Source organism: Eriocheir sinensis, chromosome 14 (assembly GCF_024679095.1).
Source record: "Eriocheir sinensis breed Jianghai 21 chromosome 14, ASM2467909v1, whole genome shotgun sequence".
NCBI lineage: Eukaryota > Metazoa > Arthropoda > Malacostraca > Decapoda > Varunidae > Eriocheir > Eriocheir sinensis.
This window is the reverse complement of record NC_066522.1, coordinates 9,623,614-9,648,613: the sequence shown is the minus strand read 5'-3', so window position 1 is coordinate 9,648,613 and position 25,000 is coordinate 9,623,614. Positions and strand designations below refer to the sequence as shown.

Below are 25,000 nucleotides of genomic sequence, written 5' to 3'. Positions count from 1 at the left end.
TTGTTAGTTATAAAATTATTTGGTAATGAACAGATTTAATGTTCTTTTCCTCTTTTTATCACTCGATGCTGCTTGTTTGTTTGTTTGTTTGTTTATTTTGTTGTTGTTGTTGTTGCTCTATTGTTATTATTGATGGTTATCATTATTATTATTATAATTATTATTATTATTATTATTATTATTATTATTATTATTATTATTATTATTATTATTATTATTATTATTATTATTATTACTATTATTATTATTATTATTAATATTATTATTATTATTATTATTATTATTATTATTATTATTATTATTATTATTATTATTATCATTATCATTATTATTATTATTTTGATAATTATTACTTTTTTAATTATTTTCATAACAAGATAGCCAGTTTTGGTTGACACCATCAGACTCAGCAGTGGCTGTAGAATCAAGATGTATTGTAAAAATTTGACAAAACAAAAAAGAAAATGGTATCACGATAAGTTGAACTGTGACGATGTTAAAAAAGGTTTTTAGCATGTTTTCCTTATGCTCGCTGCCTTCAACAGTTGTTCATTGACTGCAGAAATATATTATTATATTAAGTAGGAAAATCTCTCGTGAACACGATAGTGTGATCAGAATGCAAATAAAGCTCCACATATTGAAAACACAGAGTTATTTATAGCAACATTCACTCGCCGCAACCATCACCCATCACGTCTCGTGCGACACTCGGCGTGTGGAGGCAGAGTGAAGTCAGACACTTAACAACTGCTGATCTCCCTCTCTGTTGGTGTGCTGGTGGCACATTTCCTTTTCACAGAATATCAGATTATCACATGTACGTGGTATTGCCAGTGATAAGTATTTTCGTGCTCTAGAACACTTACTTTAAGGAAATCATTGCCTCGTTTTGGGTATTTGCAGCGATACTTTCACACAAAAAAGGTGTTCAAGAGGATATAATACTTAGTGTGTCCTTATTTATTTACAAAGAACGAAAAACAAAGTCAGAGTTTCATCATAAGATTCATCATCATAGCAAAATACGCGAGTAATGTCAAATACAAAATAAAAAAGAGTAAGGATAAAGATGTACATAGTATTTTAAATAACATGTTATGTAGCAACTACTGTAGCCTACTCCTGCATATATCTTCCTCTATTCCTAATGATTTTACTCAGAAGATAATGGCACGTTACATACATTCATCGTCAGTTTCCTCATCATCAATACATACAACAAAACGTTATAATAAATAATGTTCTCTAGCAACATCCTTACATAAATTCATCGTCAGTTTCCTCATCATCATTACATACAACAAAGCGTTCTAATAAATGTTCTCCAACAATATCCTTACTCCTATAAACTTCCTCTAGTTTCTTAACATGGTCAGTGCACTTTCTCCAATCTTCCTCAGTAACTTTATTAATTGCCTCTCTCGTCAGGTGTTTAACAACTTTTAGAGACTGATCTGAATTAGAGTTTCTTTTTCTAACATATTCCTTGATTTGTGCCTATATGAGTTCTATTGGGTTAAATTCACAATAATATGGTGGCAGCCATAGCACTTCATGACCATGTGCTCGAGCTATTTCGTCTATCTCGTATCTTTGTTTTTCTCTGAGTCAATTGCAAGAGTTTGGATTTAGTGACTGATGGATCATGTGGTATATTGCTAGCAGAAAGCCATTCTACTATTTCATTCTTTTTGTTGCAGCAGATTGGAGCCTTGTTTTCAATTTTGCTGTGATATGAAGCATTGTCTAATATGATCAAAGACCTTTCTTTTATATTTGGCAGCAGTTGTTCTTGAAACCACTTTTTAAATTTATCATGATCCATCGAATCATGGTAATCACCTTTGGCCCCATTCTTTGACCTAAACAACAAAAGGGCACCTCAACAAAACCTTGCTCACTCCCTGCATGCAGCACGATGAACCTAGAACCTTTACCAGTTTTAAGTTTGGGTCCAACTGCTCCATCAGCCACTGTCCAACACTTCCCAACACATTCATTCTGGGTGATCCATGTTTCATCAAGGAACACTTCTGCTCGTCGTTTGGTGGGGCTACATTTTGTTTTTTTCTATCAATCTCAGGTACTCAGCTCGTGCCACCACTATATCATCTCGCTCCATTAAAATAGCCCTTCCGCTTGTCACTTGCTTATGGCGAAATCCAAGTTCTATCACAACTTTCCACAGTGTTGTTTTTCCACCTCCAAACTTCACTGGGTCTTGTTTCACTCTTTGCAGCAGAGCATCTAACGTTGGCAGTTTTCCTCTTTCATAGAAAAACATAATTTCCTTGCGGATGCATTCTTTGTCAAAGTTGTCAAGGGTACCCCTAACTCTCAGTCTCTTCCTACATTGCACAAGTGAAGAGAAGGGTTCATTTCCTCACTCAGATGCCTGTCTCTTGATACCTTTCAGCGTGTTAATGGGCACATTGGTAGCCTTGGAAGTCTTCTCAAATACATCTTCGCTAGAATTAGGTCCCCACCGTCTGCTAAAGTAGTGATAGACACTCATAATAATATTTCGCGCTTGACTTCCATATTGGAACACAGAGCGACGAGTTGTGTTGGCATTCTCAGACATGATCGCCTTCTCCACGGCCTATGATAAAAATAAAGAAAGCCTATTTACCTCTTTTCTGCATATTATATCTTGGAGCTAATTATTTCATATGATATAAATATAATAGTTTGATATCTTTTTATTTACATAATGTATTGAAGCAACAAAACAGTAGCCATATTTTGAAACCAACCTTATTAAAGGGGAGCGCAATGTGATCGTTCTGGAAGGTTCCCGCAGTGTTTTTTTTTCTTTAATCAAGGGTATAGTACGAAGAGGAAGTGGGTTAGTTGTGAAGGTACAGGTGGGAGAATAGGAAAGACAGTAGGAGTGTACAGTTGTATGGTGTGGGTTCGTTAATTGTTCTGGTGTAGTTATTGTTTATCGGGCACATTTTTTTTTTTTTTTAGAACAAAGGTGACAGTTCAAGGGTACAAAAAAGGAAACAATAATAAAAAAAAAAGCCCGCTACTCGCTGCTCCTAAAAAGAATCAAAAGAGGTGGGCGAATGAGAGGTCAATTTCTGGAGGAGAGGTGTCCTGATACCCTTCTCTTGAAAGAGTTCAAGTAGTAGGCAGGAGGAAATACAGATGAAGGAAAATTGTTCCAGAGTTCACCAGCGTGAGGGATGAAAGAGTGAAGATGCTGGTTAACTCTTGCATAAGGGATTTGGACAGTATAGGGATGAGCATGAGTAGAAAGTCGTGTGCAGCGGGGCCGTGGGGGGGGGAGGCATGCAGTTAGCAAGTTCAGAAGAGCAGTCAGCGTGGAAATATCGATAGAAGATAGAAAGAGAGGCAACATCGCGACGGAATTTAAGAGGTAGAAAACTATCAGTAGGAGGAGGAAAGCTGATGAGACGAAGAGTCTTAGACTCCACTCTGTCCAGAAGAGCTGTGTGAGTGGAGCCCCCCCACACGTGAGATGCATACTCCATACGAGGGCGGACAAGGCCCCTGTATATGGATAGCAACTGCGCGGGGGAGAAGAACTGGAGGAGACGATACAGAACGCCCAACCTCGAGGAAGCTGATTTAGCGAGAGAGGAGATGTTAAGTTTCCAGTTGAGATTTTGAGTTAAGGATAGACCGAGGATGTTTAGTGTTGAGGACGGTGACAGCTGAGTGTTGTCGAAGAATAGGGGATAGGTGTTTGGAGGATTGTGTCGAGTTGATAGGTGGAGAAATTGAGTTTTTGAGGCATTGAAGGACACAAGGTTCCTTCTGCCGCAATCGGAAATGATAGCAATATCTGAGGTTAAGCGTTCTGCAGCCTCCAGTCTGGAGTCGTGTACTTCTTGTTGTGATGGTCTTCTATTGAAAGAAGTTGAATAATGCAGAGTGGAGTCGTCGGCGTATGAGTAGACAGGACAGTTTGTTATGGAAAGAAGATCATTGATGAATAACAGGAAGAGAGTGGGTGATTGGACAGAACCCTGTGGAACACCACTGTTGATAGGTTTAGGGGAAGAACAGTGACCGTTTACCACCCCAGAGATAGAACGGCCGGAAAGGAAACTGGAGACAAAGGAACAGAGAGAGGGATAGAATCCGAAAGAGGGCAGTTTAGAAAGCAAAGACTTGTGCCAGACTCTATCGAAGGCTTTCGATATGTCTAGCGCAACAGAGAAAGTTTCACCGAAACGGCTAAGAGATGATGATCAAGAGTCAGTTAAGAGAGCTAGAAGATCGCCAGTAGAACGCCCCCGGCGTGCTGGGGGGAGGGGGGTTGATTTGTTTGTGTGTAGAGAGCTAAGCTAAGCTACGGTGTCACTTGTGGGAAGTGATGTGTGCTTTATGTGGGAAGCCATGTGTATCGGCGTGGGTGAGTAGTCTAATGTTGGAAGCAGCTTAGTCTTTACTAGATATAGTTTGAGCCGCTCTGTGAAGTGGCAGAATCTGTTTAGTGATGTGAGGGCTGTTTTAACTTTCATGGTTTTGTCGTTGACATGCTAAACGATCAGGCAGGTGGATGTCACTGTGCGGCCTAATATCTGGCATTATTTTTGGTTGCTGCTACCCCCCCCCTCCAATGACACCCACCACCACCAACCATCACTCAGCGTGTCGCACCGCCGTGATGGTTGCGGCGAGCGAATGTTGCTTTAACTAACTCTTGTGTTTTCAGTATGTGGAGCTTTATATGCATTCTGACCACACAATCGTGTTCACGAGAGATTTTCCTACGTAATGTAATGATATATTTATGCAGTCAATGAACAACTGTTGAAGGCAGCGAGCATAAGTAAAACATGTTAAAAAACTTTTTTTTAACATCGTCACAGTTCAACTCATCGTAATACCATTTTCTTTTTTTTGTTTTGTCAAGTTTTTACAATACATCTATGGCATATAATATAGAAACATGTCTCACTCGAGCGTGCAAGATTTGGTCCGACACGAGTGTCTGCGAGAGAGCGGTGCAGCCAGTCAGCTGCAACCTTACCAACCTGCCTAGGCGCCAGGAATCTGGTTTACCAATGATTTCCTTCGAAAGTCTCTTCGTCAACTATACTCACTTGCCTTTTCTTAATCTATAGACAGTCTAGTTCTCTGTAACATGATCAAAGCCAAAAATTATTTCGCTCCGTTAGCAATGCAAGATTGACGTATAGCGATAGAATAATTAATATGATTTTTTTTTTGTTTGCTTCATTACCGCTAATCATATTTCCTTGTTGACTGAGCAATAACTCTAAAAGCATAAAGCAGCACATCATATAGTGTCCTTGTTTAATGGACCAAAAAATAACACACACACACACACACACACACACACACACCTCACCCAAGCTACATAGAAAAATAGTTGCATTACCATAATCGTGGTCCATTAATATGAACGTGTAGGGACATTATATGTGACCTTTATTATACGCTTCACACAGGGAACGCGCACTAACGGGATACCTATCATGCACGGCGTCATTAATGTTTGTGAAGGGAGGCTCAGACGGCCATAGAGGGAGACGCAGGAGAGTGATAAAGGGACTGTCCACGCCCATAAGGGGTATCAGTGTTCCGGCGACTTAATACAGCCATACAAATATGTTCACGCGCACGGTGGGTTTTATATACATACCCCATACGTTTTGTACATAGAAGGACATTTGGTAGCGGATAGACAGACCGACAGACAGACAGACAGGTAGGCAGGCATGCAGGCATACACACACACACACACACACACACACACACACGCACACACACACACACACACACACACACACACACACACACACACATTATGATGCAATAATTTTTTCGGTATTTTCTCATTAACTCCATCATCATCGACAGTAATCTCTCTCTTCTTGTCATATAAAGTATTTCTATCGCTCCTCTTTTGTCTTAGAGAATTATTTTTTAGCTTCCTCATTCTTTCTTATAATTATTTAAACTATTTTTATCTTTGAGTTTCAATTTTCTTTTTGTTTTCTTTTTCTTTTTTTCTAATCTCTATCTTCTTAAGTATTTTAAAACATTCGATCAGTTTTCCACGGAGGCGGCGTTTCTCAAGAGAGAACATGTTAAGGGTGGAAAGCCTTTCTTCGTAAGATTTGTTGCGCAAGGAAGGGATCATTTTTGTTGCCCGACGCTGAACACCTTCTAATTTAGCAATGTCCTTTGCATGGTGGGGAGACCAAAACTGTACCGCATATTCCAAGTGGGGTCTGACTAAACTATTGTAGAGCGGAAGTATTACATCTTTATTCTTGAATAAAAAGTTTCTTTTAATGAAGCCCAACATTCTGTCCGCTTTATTTGCTGCATCGATACATTGATGTGAGAATTTGAGGTTTGACGCGATTTTACTCCCCAGGTCTTTAACGCACTGAACTCTTGTGAGTTTAACGCCGCCCATTTCGTAATCGAACTTCTTCTTCTTTGTTCAAACAAAGGGCATCTCCCATCTATCCGACCAAGCTGAAATTTTGTGCAAATTCTCTTGGAGGCTTTGCCTGTCCTCGTCAGTGAGAACCGAGTTGCCAATCTTTGTGTCGTCTGCAAATTTACTAATGCGATTATTGAGTCCAACATCCACATCGTTGATGTAAATAATGAAAAAAGACTGAGAGAGAGAGAGCCCTGAGGGACGCCACTAGTGACCGGAGAGAGAGAGAGAGAGAGAGAGAGAGAGAGAGAGAGAGAGAGAGAGAGAGAGAGAGAGAGAGAGAGAGAGAGAGAGAGAGAGAGAGAGAGAGAGAGAGAGAGAGAGAGAGAGAGTATTTTTCAGTTTTGTATTCCTTTTTATCCCCCTCTCGGCAGGCGGTGGCGCACACGATGCATATCAACGATAGATCAATTTGTTGATCGCGTTGGCTTAACCTCGCTCAGCGCGTCTCGACTCTCCTCGCTGCCTGACAAGTGGCAGCTAAACCTTTTGACACACTTACTCCAACTAGAAATAATAAAATATACGGATAAAGAGGATAGTGCTGAATAAATATGTTATCTATAATTTCCTTGAGGTCATTAGAAATATGCCATTTTATTAATTCGCCCACTCAGCACAATAAAAAAAATGCAAAAAAAACCTGGAGGTGTTTTTATATATAATTTCGTTGAGGTCATCAGAAATATGCCGTTAGATTAATTCACTTATCACGTTGAAGAAAGGGAAATGAAGCTGATCTGATTTACTTTCACTTTTAGAGCAACAATCAAAAACGTATTCAAAGGGTGACGAGTAATCCTTTAGATATTTCCACTTTTCACCTGACAAGAAAAGGAAAATAATCTCTCTCTCTCTCTCTCTCTCTCTCTCTCTCTCTCTCTCTCTCTCTCTCTCTCTCTCTCTCTCTCTCTCTCTCTCTCTCTCTCTCTCTCTCTCTCTCTCTCAAATAAAAAATGGTCGAAAGCGATTACACGCCTGTTGCTCCACGCATACTATTTATTTTTTCTACCTTTCATGTAAAATTCAATGTCAGCATCAATGGTTGTGCTCATGTCACGGACTCACTCGACTCACCTTTCATGGGGGGGAACAATCCTTTTATGTTTGCAAAATTGTGTTAAGGATTTTTTTTTATGCCTCAGTTTAGTGTTGTACGACTTCGCCTTTTTTTTTTTTTTTTTTTTTAAGGAATCATTCATGGTGCCAGAGTGACCTTAAAATTTATATGATTAGTCTGATTTGAGCCTCATTGTTAATCGTCTGTTAAAGCTATTATTGATATTTTTCGTGTCCTTTATTCTATGTTTTGGCTTGGCACTTGTTCTACATTGTGTTCTTACAGAAAGGCTTGGCTGATAAGGTTAAGTGTGTGTGTGTGTGTGTGTGTGTGTGTGTGTGTGTGTGTGTGTGTGTGTGTGTGTGTGTGTGTGTGTGTGTGTGTGTGTGTGTGTGTGTGTGTGTGTGTGTGTGTGTGTTGTTTTCATTTTGTGTTATGTGTGCTTGTGAAAGATAAATAGATAGAAAAAGATACATCCTCATAAAATCCATTAAAGCAAATAGAAAACAGAGTCAATCTTTCCAGGGTGGTGATGGTAATGGTGATGGTGGTGGTGGTGGTGATGGAGGTTGTGGCGGTGAGGAGAGTGAAGCGTACTGGCGGAAGAGGTAGTTTACAGTGGCGATGAAAAAGATACATGGAATAACGCTGGTGGTGATGATGGGGATGGTGGTGGTGGTGATGTTGATGGTCAGTGGCAGTGACGGCAGTAATAGCTGTGGGAAATTAGGAGAAACGTTCATAAGTTAGAGTTAGTGGCGGCGGTCTCTGGTGGGGTTATTTTTGAAGGTGGTAGTTCTCTATATGGTGATAGTCGTGATAATGGTGGTGGTTGTGGTGGTAGTTGTGGTGGGGGTGGGTGGGGGGGGGTAGTGGTAATGGGGGTAATGTGGGTGAGTTAAAAAGAAGGACATCATACCAGTCAGTAAATAAAATCACGTATTCTGCCAATCGGAAGTGTGTAAGTCTTCCTTTACCTGTGTTTTCGCCTACCTTCGATTTAGACGCTTTCAAGAGAGAAGTATCAGGACTCCTCACCATCTGAATTTGACCCCCTTTCGGCTAATCTGTCAACCATTTCTAGGAGCAGCGCCAGCGGTTTTTCATTTTTTAATCTATATTTTGCTCCTGAATTGCCTCCTATATTGTAAGCAAAAATACAAAGATTTCTAACAGCTTTGGTCTTCATGTGTATCATTTTTATAATCGTCAGTTTTTATCATGTCTCTAATCTGTTGTTAATGAGAAACGTTTGAACACAAACCAACTAGAAACGCCTTAATTGCATTCCTCGTAAACAGTCTCACAATAATTAAGATAGGAAGTTTTCTCGAGAACACACAAGGCGTCTAGGAGGTGTCCGAGGAAAGCAGAAGGAAGGAAGATGAGATAGAGTAAAAAAGGAGGACAGAAGTAACATGCGAGTAAGATGCGTAGGACGAGGAGAAGAAAGAGGAGGAGGGGGAGAAGTGAAAAAAAATGTTGTAGGCAGAAAAAGTATACATGGAGTAAAATGCGGAGGAGGAAGAGGAGAAGCAGAACGGGAAAGAGGAAGAGGAGGAAGAAGAGGAAGAGGAATTGGAGGAGGAGGAGGAGGAGAAGAGGAGGAGGAAGAATGAGGAAGATATGGGCAAGGCGTACGAGGTTATGAGGAATTCACACACACACACACACACACACACACACACACACACACACGTAAAACCTTCACGCTCTTCCTGTACTCCATCCCCACCTCTTTGCACCCACATATCACCCCCCCCCTACACCACCACCACTACCACCAACTCACCCTCCCGTCCTTGCAGTCTTCCCTTCCGCCTCCCTCCCCTTATCTTTTCGTCCTCCTCTTCCTTTTTTTTCTTCTTTGTCCTTCTCTCTTCCCACCCGCCTCCTTCTCCCGCCCTCCTTCATGTGCTGCACGCTGCCTGAATACCTGTATGTTGTCTTTTCCTTCATCCTTCTTGTCTTCCTTCTCATCTCCCCTTTTTTTTTGTGTGTGTGTGTGTGTGTGCTTGTGTGTGTGTGTGTGTGTGTGTGTGTGTGTGTGTGTGTGCGCGTGCCATGTCCTTTGTCTAATTTTCCACCCATTTTTCTTCTTCGTTCTTCTTTTTTCTCTTTCTCTCTTTCTTCCTCCTATTTCGCCTCTCTACTTTGTCCTGCTCTTCATTTGTTTTCGTTATATTTCCTTCTTTCACAACTCTTATAGTTGTTTCCTTCCACCTTTTCTCAGTTTTCACTTCATTTATTTTTCTTCTCGAGTCTCATTTTTCTTTATACCATTTTTTTCCTTGTGTGTTTTCTTTATCACACTCCTGTTCATCCTTCTTCTCCACCTCTTCTATTTTTTTCTTCTCCCTTTTTTTTCTCCTACTCTCCCTCTTCTTTCTCTCTTCTTCCTCCTCCTCATCCTTTTCTTCCTTTTCTCTCTTCCACTTCATTAATTTCTTCACCCTTACCAGATGTGACAAGTATTTTTTCATATTAATATATCCCGTCACATCCATTCACGCTCGCACACACACACACACACACACACACACATAAACCATCTATTTTCCTGCCGAGTCCTGCGATTAGTCAGCCAGTCAGTCAGCCAGTCAGTTACACGGCGTTGTGCATCCAGTTACTGCCGGTCACGCTGTCCTTTTGATTCTTACGCAAGATTGTAAAAAGGGTCGTGAAATTGTTGCCTGCGTGCCGGCGTGTGAGTGTGCAGGCGTGTGAGTGTGCAGGCGTGTGAGTGTGCTAGCGGGAGGTCAGAATATCCGGCGATTGCAAGCTTTAGACGCGATGTGTGCATATAAAAGGTTTTTCTCTTTCAAGAATCAAATTTTCCAACGGGTTCTATTTGTTTTCCAACTAGTTTCGTCCGCTGTGTTGTATCCATCGTGTTTTTGTTAACTATTCAAGTATATTCAAAACTTTCATATTCATATATTGTTACATTCGTATATTATTCACATTAAAAAGTTGTATATAAGGTGTGAGCAATTCCACCGATCTTTTTTTTTTCGCGAATTCTATGTGCTCACAAATGTTTATATTTACTAAAAGATATTTCATGTTACGTCAGCATGGTGCATAATCTCTATGTTTACGTATCGTCTTTTGTTACCCATTTTTATTTGCAAATAAGTGACTAACATGCATATTTGCTAAAAATTTGCCCAAAATACCCTGCACATATTTCATTGCTATTTAGATGTAGGATTTCTCTTACTTTTTTTTTCCTTCTCTTTTTTCATGTTTTAACAATTATTGTTTCTTAAGTCTAACTCTTATATTTTTCCTGCATTTCTTCCCCGCATTCACGCCTCGTCTTCCTCCTCCGCCTGCTCTTCCATGCACGTTTATTTTGTTTAGTTTCCTTCCTCTCGTTTGTCATATTCCTGAGTGGTGTTCACGTTCTCTTGCCTCGTTTATCCTTCTCTCTCCCTGCTTATTTTCTTCCTTCACATCCTCCACCTCTGCTTCTTGTTTCTCTTTCCTCGTTCTTCTTTTTGTATTGTCATTGCGTCTGCTTGTCCGTCTTTTTTCTATATTTCCGCCTTCTGGGTGATTCATTTTTGTCGTTCTCATCTTTTTCTTGCTATATTCCTACTTTTCGTATTGCTCTTTTTTTACCCTTCCTCATTCTTCCTCCTTTTCCCTTATCATATTTTCACTCATTCTTTTTCCGTGCTCGTATTTCCATCAAGTTTTCGTTTCTTTGCTCTCCACTGTTTCCTTTGTGAATTGAAGCCACATTATGTTCCTTATTATCTAACCTCCTCCTCCTCCTCCTCCTCCTCTTCCTCCTCCTGTAAGTTAATGGAGACTATCATTCGCGATAATATGGTGAAATTCTTCGAAGAAAATAAGATAATAAATAATTCGCAACATGGCTTCCGTAGTAAACGTTCGTGTTTAACTAACTTACTTGATTTTTTTCATTATGTTTTTGAGGTGTTCGATGAAAGCAGATCAGTAGATATCATATATCTGGATTTTCAAAAGGCATTTGATAAGGTCCCCCACAAACGGTTGCTTAGTAAACTATTGGCGCACGGTATCTCGGGTAACATTCACAATTGGCTTGTGGACTGGCTCTCTGAGCGGAAACAGAGAGTAGCTCTAAACGGTGTTTCATCTAACTGGCTCGATGTCAGAAGCGGCGTACCTCAAGGATCAGTGCTTGGTCCCATGCTCTTCTTAATTTATGTTAATGATACCGATGATGGGCTCACTTGCAAAATATCAAAATTTGCTGATGATACAAAAATCGCTAGTAAGGTAACTACGACACTCCACGAAGAAGCATTGCAATCAGATCTAGATCAACTTGCACGTTGGGTCAATCAATGACAAATGAAATATAACGTTGACAAATGTAAAGTGTTACACATCAGAAACAATAACAACCGCGTTCAGTACGTAATGAATGGCCAACAACTTTCTGCAGTAAGTAAAGAAAAGGATCTTGGAATCACTATATCAAGCGATTTAAAGCCCAGTCAGCATTGTTCAGAGGTAGTTAATACCGCAAACAAATTGGTTGGCTTCATCGGACGAGTCTTTAATAATAAATCGGAAAAAGTAATACTGAAACTGTAGAATTCGCTGGCTCGACCCCATCTAGAGTACTGTGTACAGTTTTGGTCTCCCTATTACAGAAAAGACAGAAAAGTTAGAACGGGTCCAACGAAGAGTAACAAAAATGATTCCTAGGTTGAGAAATTTATCTTATGAACAAAAGCTTAAAGAACTAAATTTATTCAACCTTTCAAAACGAAGAATGCGAGGTGATCTAATATATAGGAAGAACAGACACCAGAAGACCTATCGATCTATGGTGAAGTGTTTATGGTAGAAGTGTTTAAAATATTTAAAGGATTCAGTGATATTGATGCGGAAGATTACGACTGATCGATCAAAAAGAACAAGAAGAAATAACAATTTCAAGATAAGTGGTAAAAGATTCTCGCCGCACGAAGCCAAACACTTCTTTTTCAATCGAGTCGTTAATATTTGGAATTCTCTACCCTGTGATGTCGTTGATAGTACAACAGTTACGGCCTTCAACAATAGATTAGACAAGTATTTTGAATCCAACCAGCAACAAAGATATTACTCATTGTCGTAATAACGTTAAGTTCTTTCGAATACTGGTGTCCTTGTCCGTAGTTCTTTCCTCTTTCCTACATAATTTCCATGCAGTTTTTCTATGCTGCATGGTTCTTTTTCCTTTCCTGCCAGCTTTGGCTGGAGGGATGGGGGGTGGGGAGGAGCCTTCGCCTTTGTTCTCCTTCATCTTCCACCTTTGATTAGATAGCATAAAATTGACTACGTATTCCTACCAAAACCGTTTGTGAGTTGTAAGGTAACAGATTGCAACGATAAAAACTAATGCAATAATATCTTTATTGATAAGTATGTGCCTTTTGAACTATAATAAATTAATCTGAAACGACATTCATTACAAAACTAAGTCAGAACTGCACATAAACGAACAATGTCCAGCGACTGAAGCGACTGTTGAAGCTAGACTTTTTTTCGCTACTTTTTACTACTACAAAGTGCTAGGCTACAGTCTAATTAACTCATTTATTGTAAGATTTCTTGGTATATTTTTAGGCCTGGCTAAGTCATAATGTGGCCTAAGGCAAGAACCTTCTCATTTCCTTCATCGTCCGTCCTATCATTATTCCTAGAATATGTTTCTCATATTTGTGGATAATAAACTAATAAATAGCCATAAGAAGAGCGAATGTAAGAATAACTACATTTATATACCAATAGTGTTGATTTTAAGAGGTAGCAGACCGAGAGATAGTAGGCTATGTCATGGCAAACGAGATTGCCGCAGGTTAGATTTCATCCTCCACCTCATTATCATCAACAATAGACTATTATTATCATCATGATCATAACAATAATTCTTTTTGTTATTATCATTATTAGTATTAATATTAGTATTATTACTATTATTATTATTATTAGTATTAGTATTAGTAGTAGTAGTAGTAGTAGTAGTAGTAGTAGTAGTAGTAGTAGTACTACTACTACTACTATTATTATTATTATTATTATTATTATTATTATTATTATTATTATTATTATTATTATTATTATTATTATTATTATTATTATTATTATTATTATTATTATTATTATTATGTACTCTTCTCGTTCCCCTGTTCTCTTTGAACGAATTATTCTCGGAATTCTTCCTCTTCATATTCTTTTTTCTCCTTATTCCTCCAGAGCGTCGTCTTCGTCGTCGTCCCTTTCCTCTTAAGTTTTCTCTTGATATACTGTATTCTTTCATTCCCCCCCCCCCCTTCTCTCTCTCTCTCTCTCTCTCTCTCTCTCTCTCTCTCTCTCTCTCTCTCTCTCTCATATAAGCCAGCGTAGTATGTTGCACAAAAGCCATGCTAACACTAGGCAGCAAAGACCGTACAGTGCTCGATAATAATTCTGAAACGCCAAAGTTACATATAGAGACGGAGTGTTGTAGTTGTACTCGAGTAAAGGTTCGGGAGTATGAAGCACACTGAGGAAAGAGAGAAGCTTACGCCCACGAAAAACCCTTTGTTGAGCCTCGGACAAAAGTCCAAGACAAAGGGGCGTGGGCGTATCCGTGACGCTCCGCCATGCAATACTTAAAAAGTTCGAGAATATCATGATTTCATTATTCAGGGAGTGGCCTATGGAAAAATACCGCGGGTGTCCCCGCCATTTTGATTGAGCGGGAGTAATCACAAGTCAAGCGGGAAAACTAGAAGGCGGGAAGCAGAGAGTTTTTCAAATCATTTCGTTAATACTGCCAAAGCTGAGCTATGTGTGGGATGCATGACCCACTATGACCAATTGCATGTGTAAAGTTATTAATAAATAACAATTCCATAGCCGTTAGGGCGTTTTAGCGCAAGTGTTGCACAGAAAAACGAGATGTCAGTATGGCGAGAGCTGGCATCTCGACCGCGGAGCCCGGCCTGAGCATTGCGGGCCCACCGCCGCACGGTGCGGCGGCGGGCATAGTATGACCAAAGACACTCGCTAAACTCGGCGACACCTTTCAACAGTTGGCTCGTCCTTCAAGTGAAGAGGGACTGGAACACGATACCACAACCGGTGAATTTACTAAGGTAATCTTATGTTCAGGCATTCATTATTTATCAATTACAGGCCGCAGAATTCGTTCACCCCCGGGTTCGTCTGCATACTTACAACCCACTCAAGGTTCAAGGACACCCTCACCAGCATCCCCTCGTACCAGCCGCAGTATTACAGGCTCAAAGTAAGGTCTCTCTCACCTGTAGTTTTTGCAAGCAATCAGGACATTCTGAACATTCTTGTTTCGCGAAACGTAGGGAATCAACACATTCGAGACGGGGCTCAGATAGGAGGTCAGGAGGTTACAGGGCCCGCACCCATCCCTCCATCTCCTGCCCAGACTTCGACGTGAGCGGACGTCCCTCCCCAGCCTCCCGCGCCACGCTGTCCATCGTGGGGTTTTCCTGCCTGTAGTATCCACAATTCCAGAGTGATTGTGTACTCAGGCGAGGAAGCCGTTGGCTTTTGCTTACCCAATGAGAGATGTGATTGGTCAGATAATTAAATAAATAAGGACTAGAGGGGCTGTGAGTCTGATAACTCAATTTTCAGTTATTTTATTTTATATTTTTTTATTGCTGGGAATTTACGGGATTTTCGGAAGTCCAGACCTTTCAAGAATCCCACAGAGAATATGAAGCAAAAAAAAGGAAAGAGAAGCTTGCGCCAACAAAAGACTTTTTGTTGAGCCTCGGACAAAGGTCCAAGGCAAAGGGGCGTGGGCATATTCGTAGGGAGATCAAAACAAAACATTCGTTCGCCAGACGTGTTTATAAACAAATACTAAGACTGTAGAGCTAAGGAGCCTTACACATTCTCTCACAAAAGCAATGGTCTATGTATATGGATGGCCAGATATGGGTACAAAACTAAAATACAACATTCATTCAAATGTGTTGCTAAACAATGACAAAGACTACAGTTTCACAGCTTTACACATTCTCTCACAAAAACAATGGTCTTAATATCGGCACAGCCACTCTCGGGTTGAAAAAGTCTTTGGCTTTTACGTAATCGAGAGGAGAGGATCTTTAGGAGAAAGTTGAGGCAGCCTTGCTAAGCCGTTTACTGCTCCAGCTTTAGCAGGACCTGTTGTAGCCAACTCGCCTCCCTTCGCAGGTCTTCTACGACCCTCCTCTGGTTCTGAAGGTCATTCTCAAGCTGTTGTAACTCTCTCTGCTGCTCCTGGCGCTGCCCCACCACCCGCCTCCGCCGCCTCTCCAGGTCAGAGTCCGAATGGAGGGACAATTCGTACGTCTTCACCGTACGTCCGCGCAAACCAGCGCCCTCAGAAGGGGGAGGTGCGTGGCTTGTGCCTGCAGGGTCAGCATGCCGAGGGGCATGCTGGAGGTCCACTTCTTTACAAGCACCATCCACGTTGACGTCGTTCCATCCACACGCCGGTGTGGTGTCGTCAGCCATCCCGTGTCGTGAGACATCACATCCTGAATACATACTTGAATTTCGACACGGTACCGTGTCTTTTGTCGACTGCTTGTCGGGATCTGCCCCACCCAAGTTTAGTTATATTATTATAACGGCAAATTATGACGTATGTATGTTATATAACAATATATAACTAGGATATCAACAATCACTTCTTCTTCTTGTGACCTGTTCCGCTTTGCATCGCTTTTTACGTCTTCCTTGTTACTTGTTTACACTTAGATGCTTCACTTAGTTACTCTGTGATGGTAAAGATTGGGTTCCGCGATGCGAAGTTCAGGATGGGACGTCTGACGACAAAGGATGTCTGACGACACCACATGCACCGGCGCTTCGCATAGTCGTGTCTGTGGCGTGTTGCGATGGGAGGAGTGAGGGCCCCAAGGCCTTGCTGTGCCTGTGAGGGAGTCGCGGCCTTCCTCGTGATCCAGCTGGTGTTAAGGCCTAGGTGCGGATAAGTTAGTTTCTTATAACGTTTCCCCTGTAATGGTGGGCGTCTGGCGAGGTTGAGAGAGGGTTGCTGTGATTCAGGAGCTGCTGCTTCCTCGGTGAAGGCAGGCAGCGCGATGAGTGGCTTGGAGGCGTCGGCCGTTTCCTTAAGTATCGGCATTGGCATGTTGAACTTTCTAAGTATTGCATGGGGGAGCGTCACGGATACACCCATGCTCCTTTGTATTGGACCTTTGTCCGAGGCTCAACAAAGAAGTTTTTTGTTGGCGCAAGCCTCTCTCTTTCCTCTTTTTGCCTCATATTTTTGAAATTTTTAAGTATTGCATAGCGGAGCTTCACGGATACGCCCACGCCTCTTTGTCTTGGACTTTTGTCCGAGGTTCAACAAAGAGTTTTTCGTGGGCGTAAGCTTCTCTTTTTCCTCAGTGTGCTTCATACTCCCGAACCTTTACTCGAGTACAACTACAACACTCCGTCTCTTTATGTAACTTTGGCGTTTCATAATTATTATCCAGCACTGTACGGTCTTTGCTGCCTAGTGTTAGCATGGCTTTTGTGCAATATACTACGCTGGCTTATATGAGAGAGAGAGAGAGAGAGAGAGAGAGAGAGAGAGAGAGAGAGAGAGAGAGAGAGAGAGAGAGAGAGAGAGAGAATACAGTATATCAAGAGAAAACTTAAGAGGCAAGGGACGACGACGAAGACGACTAATTAGAGGAATAAGGCGAGAAGAAGAATATGAAGAGGAAGAATTTCCAGAATAATTCATTCAAGGAGATTAGGGGAACGAGAAGAGTACATAATAATAATAATAATAATAATAATAATAATAATAATAGCTTTTATTTCGCCCAGCGGCATATATAAAAAACAGGACAAGAAAACGAACGAGATCGAACGATGTACATAATGCTTAAATAATTGACAGCTTATAATTATATATGAGTGTGCACGGCACACTTAAGCACAATCTACCCGTACAGAAGGCCCAGCCACTCCCGCCGCATAGATCCACATACATAGACCGAGCTCTGTCTGACGACGTAAAGGCTGAGAGAGATTAGAACGAGGACCAGGACTGAATGAGGAAACGCCTAATAACATTTCGATGGAGGAACTAACAAGGAGAAATGAAGAGACATAAACAACAAAACTAGCAACGAGATCGAGCAGATAATAAGAACCCGAGCAAGCCAAAGCAAGATGAACAGGAAGAATGAGTGCAAGCTAAGTGAACAGTCTGCTTTATAGTGAATGGTGATAAATACGTCGAGGATAAAAAAAAGATATTACGAATCTTTGCACCATGTTAGGGGTAGAAACCGGAGACTGGAAGATGGAGTAGAACGTTTAGTCTAGTTTGCTTCCTGTGTGAGGTAAGAGATTCATAAGAAAGTCACCACAGTGCACTTTGAAGCAGTGAATAGAGTTACTTTGTTGTTTGTTTAGTTTTGCCCTTGAGCTTTCACTGTAAAAAAAAAAAAATACCCAGAAGACCCGTCCCCTCTTAGACAGCAATGGGAGCTGATTGGTTGGCTGAGAGGAGGGTGGATGGAAGGCAATGTCAAAGTTCCATAATTCCAAACAGTATCTTTGTAAACGCCCCAGACCCAAACTATTTTCTACCTTTTTTACAGCAAGGAAGGTAGGTCAAGGTCATTAAACAAAAACAACAACAAAAAAAAACCGTTAGACAAATAAAGAAGAACATGAGGCCGGAAGGGAGGTCACCTTCGGGTGGAGAGGTTTCTTGATACTCTCCTCTTGAATGAGCTAATGACCTTATGCTCCGGTTTCGAACTATTTTTATTGATTTATTTGATTTATTTGTTTTTTTTTTCATCATTTCTTTCGTTTATTTTTATTTTGTTTATTTATTTTCTCTTGGAAGAAAACGGAAAATGAAGAAGAGTTCGCTACCCTAGACACGGACTTATCTGATGATCAAACTACATGTTTCCAGTATTTTAGAATGTCTGAGAGTTGTTTCAACTCACTGCCTGGTAAAGCAGATCTGAAGGAGCAAGACACCCACGGAAGAAAGGCCACAAACGGTCAGCTGTTTGTTGAGGTGAAATAATACAAATAGTCTGTAGTCATTACTTTCCATTCATCTGCTTTCAATTATTACCTGTGTGTGTGTGTGTGTGTGTGTGTGTGTGTGTGTGTGTGTGTGTGTGTGTTATAATAATAATAATAATAATAATAATAATAATAATAACAGGTTTATTAATGTATGGCAGCCGTTTGGCTGATAATATACAAATTATAAAAAAACAATAAACTAATACTAAATAGGCTACACTAGAGGGAGGGAGAGGGTGGGAGGTGGTTTGGGAGAGCTAAAAATAGAGACAAAAGGGAGAGGGAGGGTGGTGTGAAGCGGGCACTTAAAGTGTGTGTGTGTGTGTGTTGTTTTCCATTAATAAAAATAGCTGGTCGATCCATTTTTCTTAGCGGCAATCTGTCATTTACTCACTTATCAAACAAATTGCTCAAACCAGTCAATTGAGACACGTGCTGTGTTTCACACATCACAGGAATTCACTATTATAATTATTATTATTATTATTATTATTATTATTATTATTATTATTATTATTATTATTATTATTACTAATATTATTTATTCTACTCTGAAGCCTTTCTCTCTCTCTCTCTCTCTCTCTCTCTCTCTCTCTCTCTCTCTCTCTCCACACACACACACACACACACACACACACATAGCCATACTCGTCAAGGGATAAAAAACATCATTGAAGGGGTGAATACTAAAGGCTATAAAAATAAACATGGACGAAATTACTATCAAACAGCAAACGATGAATTATCTAGATTCGTTTAGAGAATAAAAACCGAAAGGATTCAATACCCACACACGCGCTTGAAATATACTCAAAATGTTCGGAATGTACAAACGAACGCACTCACATGTAAAAAGAAACATAATTAGTCACGAAAGCTCAAACAGGATATGTATTTTAAACGAAACGTATGGTGCTTGAAAGATCAACCTCGTGTGTGTGTATGTGTGTGTGTGTGTGTGTGTGAGAGAGAGAGAGAGAGAGAGAGAGAGAGAGAGACTTCATAACAGAATAAGTAATAATAATAATAATAATAATAATAATAATAATAATGATGATGATGATGATAACAATAAGAATTATAATTATTATGATGATGACGACAATATTTTTGATGATATTGAGGTGGAGGATGAGGATGAGATCTAACCTGCGGCAATTTCGTTTGCCATGACATAGCCTACCTCTTAAAATCAACACTATTAGTATATAAATGTAGTTATTCTTATAATCGCTCTTCCTTATGGCTATTTATTAGTTTATTATCCACAAATATTAGAAACATATTTCAGGAATAATGATTGGACGGACGATGAAAGAAATGAGAAGGTTTTTGCCTTAGGCCAATGTTTCCGTTATGACTCCGTAGTATCACTACACATTATGACTAAGCTTTGCCTATAAATATACCAAGAAATCTTACAATAAATGAGTTAATTAGACAGTAGCCTAGCACTTTGTAGTAGTAAAAAGTAGTAACAAAAAGTCTAGCCTCAACAGTCGCTTCAGTCGCTGGACATTTTCCGTTTACGTGCAGTTCTGACTTAGTTTTGTAATGAATGTCGTTTCAGATTAATTTATTATAGTTCAAAAGGCACATACTTATCAATAAAGATATTATTGCATTAGTTTTTATCGTTGCAATCTGTTACCTTACAACTCACAAACGGTTTAGGTAGGAATACGTAGTCAATTTTATGCGCATCAGAACAAGTTAAGAATTTACCAGTGAGCGCGCAGTACCATCACTCATGCAATGATACCAAGTCCGCGAGTCCACCCCTGAAGGAAAATCTCCGCCAGCTCTCGTGGAACCGACTATAGTGTTAGGCTACCAGCATTCTGTGTTGTCATTCTTATAAAGTGTTTCCATGTTTGTTTTGCGTCATGATCCTTGCAACACACACAACACAAGCTATTAAATTTAAAAGAGCGAGTAGGCTATCAGTGTAGTTTATTTTATACAAGTTACATAATAAGAAAAATGTTCTACTGTGTTGCGCCATAAATACCACAATACGAGTGACAAAGCACACAAAACATGCCCACTCATTTTCGTCTTCCACGTTATTTCATTTTACTTATCGCGGTAAAGAGTAATGCAAGGAGGGAGAAGGTCGGTCACCCCGCGGCCAGTTCTGAAACATAAAGAAGTGACACACCCATAATACATTTCTGGCATCTTATAAAAGCGCGCGGAACCTCAAATAATAATACACTCATACCTAAAAAGATTACGCTGCTATAATATTATATAGTAATGGTTTGCTCATCGGCAGTTACAAAAGCCAGAGCTTAAATTAACTTTTCTTCCTTTCTGACGTTTACAGTAAAATGGATGTCTGGAAATGTACCGGCAGGAAACAACTGTAATACGATGACGGACATGACTAACGTGAAGACCAAACTTTCCTACACCAAACCTTCTGGAGATTTTACACGTTAGCGCCGCCATCTCATCTACATCCTAAAGGTAAGTTTCGTGGAAAAGGTCGATTACTCACTCGTGTCAGTGACCAGTCATCAGGTCCGTGTCGGGGCAGTCCGTGACGCAGGCGTGGTGTCTTGTCATACGCAAACGTCGTGGCTCGATACAGCAAGTCAAGTCACTCTGCCCTCAAAACTGCGACCAGTACGCGCAGGGGCGGTTTGGGGCGGAGCATGGGGATGACGTCACTTCATACCACCTCGTACAGGCCTACCGGCCTCTTGCAGACTCCTATGTTCTTATGTTCTTATGTTCTTATACCAAATACCCGTCGCCAATTCACGGGTAACTTAAGTTGTAGCCGGATGTGCATTTTGGATGTGCATGCTCGCCTTTCACCGCGCGTTCAGGCAAGTCACTGACGAAAAAAAATATGCCTTTTTACTGTGCTATGCGTGACTGTAATTCCAATGCCTACAAACAGCGGTGTGTGTGGGGGGGGGGGGGGGGGGAAATGTTGAAGTGATTGTTTTAAATTAGTCCGCCTTTCTTCGTTTTCTCTAAATCTTAGTTTCTAAATTCTCTAGTTTAGCACCAAGCAGCAAGGATCGGAGAGAGAGAGAGAGAGAGAGAGGATATTTCACTCCAACGTCATTGTTATGACGTCACAGGCAACGATGCGCACTGGTGCCCAAAGCCATGGCAATAGCATGGGAAAGCCGCTTCTGTTACGTTATTTCAATGCAGCAGAATATGAAACTAGTGCAGAATGAAACTTTTGTAATAGGCTGGAACATTTATGCACCAAATCGAGAAAATTAACAAAGAGAACAGCAAAAAATGTTGCAGCTGAGCTGTCACAGATGCTGTATTTCTTCCATACTATACTATATATGTGTGTTTCACATTTCCTTCTTGTATCCCTACCAAAATATCGGTGACTGAAAGAGTAAAGAATGCCGTTCCATTCTCTTATAGTGACGCAAAAACTAGCCTAGCCTACTACTATAATACATAATGTGACATATGCCTTAAAATTTTTCCAGGAATTTTAATGTTATGGTTAATCTAGCCAACTACTGCTTCTAATATACCGAAAAAATAGCTTGGGGAGTGCATAGGATACTTCTTTTACTTCATATTTGTGAAGGTTTTATAGGTATACTGGTCATACCAATTTGAGAACCCAGCCCATAATTGATGTGACAAATTTGGTAGTATAACTATAAAGATGGTGCAACGTACGTACAGAGAATGTTAACTGTTAAACAGTTCATGTGACTGTGAAAGTCTCTTGGCACATTTCCTGTCCTTAGTGACTCCCTGTAAATCAATGTGAGAGGCTTGCCCAAAGCAGATGTATAATCAATCAATCAATAAATAAATCAATATCAATCAATAGCTTTGAATTAAGCCACTGGCACCTGTAAATGGCACTGGAGGAGGGCCTGAATCATCATCTGGGACGTGCAGCCACTCTCCTGTCCCTGCACTTGACACAACACTCACCTCACCACCACCAATCACCTTCATCTGTACTGCTTTCACTATACATACCTGCATGTGGTTTTGATGGAATCTGTACAGATGGTACAGCCCCTGGCTTCAGTGCCTTTGTAGCCTTTAGTCCCCAAGTGGCACCATCAATCCTTGGAGAATAATCACTTTTTAAGAAGTGACGAGAGCATACGCGGGCATTTCTGGCGTCATATTTATCTGCCCGCGTCGACACGCTATTTTCCTCTTCTGACAGGTTTTCTTGTCTCTGGGGAACCTGTAAAACCTCAAGCCACTCTTTCCTAAGTTCCTTGTGTTGCTGGAACACCCAAACACCGCACAAACACCCATTTTAGCTTCTTAAATAAGGGGTTTGGGCTCCAGTGGGCACCAGTTTAACAGCTGGCAGGCGTGACGTTACAGACGCGGTGCATGATGGGAAAACAAATGCTCAATAAAATATCCTCTCTCTCTCTCTGATCCTTGCCAAGCAGCGTCACGCATAAGTCACGCCTCTGCCGTGTCTCCTCCCACAAAGCTGCGTATGACTTGACTTGGTATAAGTTACTTTGCGATACAGTTTGAAGTTCGTGATTTTGGAGGTGGCAAATTTTACGGACGTGAAGTCCGCAATAATTTTGGCAATAATTTTGAATGAAGAGGAAGAGGAAGATATTTTAGACTGTCTTAGAGTTGTTTCAACTCACTGCCCGGTGAAGTAGATCTGAAGGAGCAAGACGCCCACGGGAGAAAGTCCAGAACACCGAAGGAACGGTCAGACCCATGACGGACTAAACCATAGCTCCAGTGGTTCCCAATTTTTTTCCAGGCAACCCCAATCATGCACCTCTTGAGTCTAGACATGACCACGACCCCGCTAGTTTAGTTATATATGTGTTATTATAATATAATAACACCATGTTTGACATTTTGAGGGAGGTCTTGGCGACCCCAGAAAAAATGCTTGGCGACCCCAGGGCTGGGAAATGGAGCCCTAGAGTCTCCTGTGTTATGGTGACTAGACGGAAGGGTTTCTGTAATGAGTTAGGTGACGTAGCTCCCCCCCCCCCATCACCCACCCACCCACCCACCCACATGCTCTGCGCCAGTTCCCGCCTAACGATGGACTCTTTTTGGTACCGATAGCTCTGTGGACCTGCCATTATTATTTTCGATACAATTAAAAAGATTTAGCTGACACTGTAACATTACATTTTCTGCTCTCTAAACGTTGAAACTGAAGAGTATTTTTTAACGGACAAACCACGGTAGTATGCTTAATAAATTCAGTGAGTGAGCGTGTTATTCATAGAATGACCAGATCTGCTGCAGCTAAAAGGAACTCCATCGTTCCATGAGCATCGGGTGGTACCCATCGGGCTTCCTGCTCTCCCATAATCGATAACTTTTAATTTGCAATATAATTTCCAATAGCTCTTGATACAATCAAGTAAAACGGACTAGTTCTGTATAAAAGACTGTTTTACCATCTACTCACTCTGCATGGATTTATTACGTGCTGAACTAATAAATCAAGTCAAAATCAAATCAAATGGTTCATTTATACAAGTACGTATAGTATTGTTATAAAGTAATGCATATAAAACTACGTACGATGAGGGATCTTATAAAACATTAATAACAAAGACAAAGAAAAACTCTTAAGATTGCCAATAAAAGCTAATTATAGACGTTTAGGCAAACAATCTGCGAATAAGATCCTTTATGTCTCCTCAGGTCAGAAGTATTTCAGTGACTCATCTAATATATTGAGCATCTCCTTTACTAAAATGCAACGCCAGTCTTCAAGGAGCATTCGTATCATATAACTTTCACCTAAACTGTTTTTTATCACACGGGATGAATCAGTGTAAGTTATTTCAAACCACAAGAAACGGCAGGCACAGCGTCGATAATTCGGGTTCTTGACTAACCTCCGGACACAAAGCCCGTCCGCAGGAAAAGGTTGCGGTAAGAAAAAAACTGCCAGGGAGCCGAAACACAACATTCATTCACCAGACGTGTTCATAAACAATGACAAAGACTTTACAATTATACAGCTTCACACATACTCTCACAGAACCATTGCCTCTGGGTAAAGACCAAACATAACATTCATTCACCAGATGTGTTGATAAACAGAGAAAAACAGTGACAAACTAAAACACAATATTCATTCACTAGACGTTTTGATAAATAATGACAAAAGCCTATACAATTTCACAGCTTCGCACATTCCCTCACAAAAGCAATGGCCTAAGGATATGGACGGCCAGTTATGGATTCAAAACTGAAACACAACATTCATTCAGACGTGTTGATAATCAATGACAAAGACAATACAATTTCACAGCTTCACACATTCTCTCACAAAAAACAATGGCCTAAGTATCAGCACAGCGACTTGAGGATGGAAGGAGTTTTTGACTATTACGTAATCGAGGTAAGAGGATCTTCAGGGGCAAGTTGAAGCAGTC

The 25,000-nt window shown here is 40.6% G+C and overlaps 2 protein-coding genes across 3 annotated transcripts in view; both read right to left on the bottom strand.

The window, feature by feature from the left end:
- LOC126998421 (formyl peptide receptor-related sequence 6-like) overlaps positions 1-25,000 on the bottom strand; it is a 68,242-nt gene that overhangs the window by 10,932 nt on the left and 32,310 nt on the right. The gene's annotated exons all lie outside the window — the stretch shown is intronic.
- The window catches only part of LOC126998423 (uncharacterized), a 1,942-nt gene continuing 1,289 nt past the window's right edge, over positions 24,348-25,000 (bottom strand). The window contains exon 1 of the mRNA XM_050860089.1: positions 24,348-25,000. This exon is cut by the window's right edge and continues 1,289 nt beyond it. The gene's annotated coding sequence lies outside the window, so the exon portion shown is untranslated.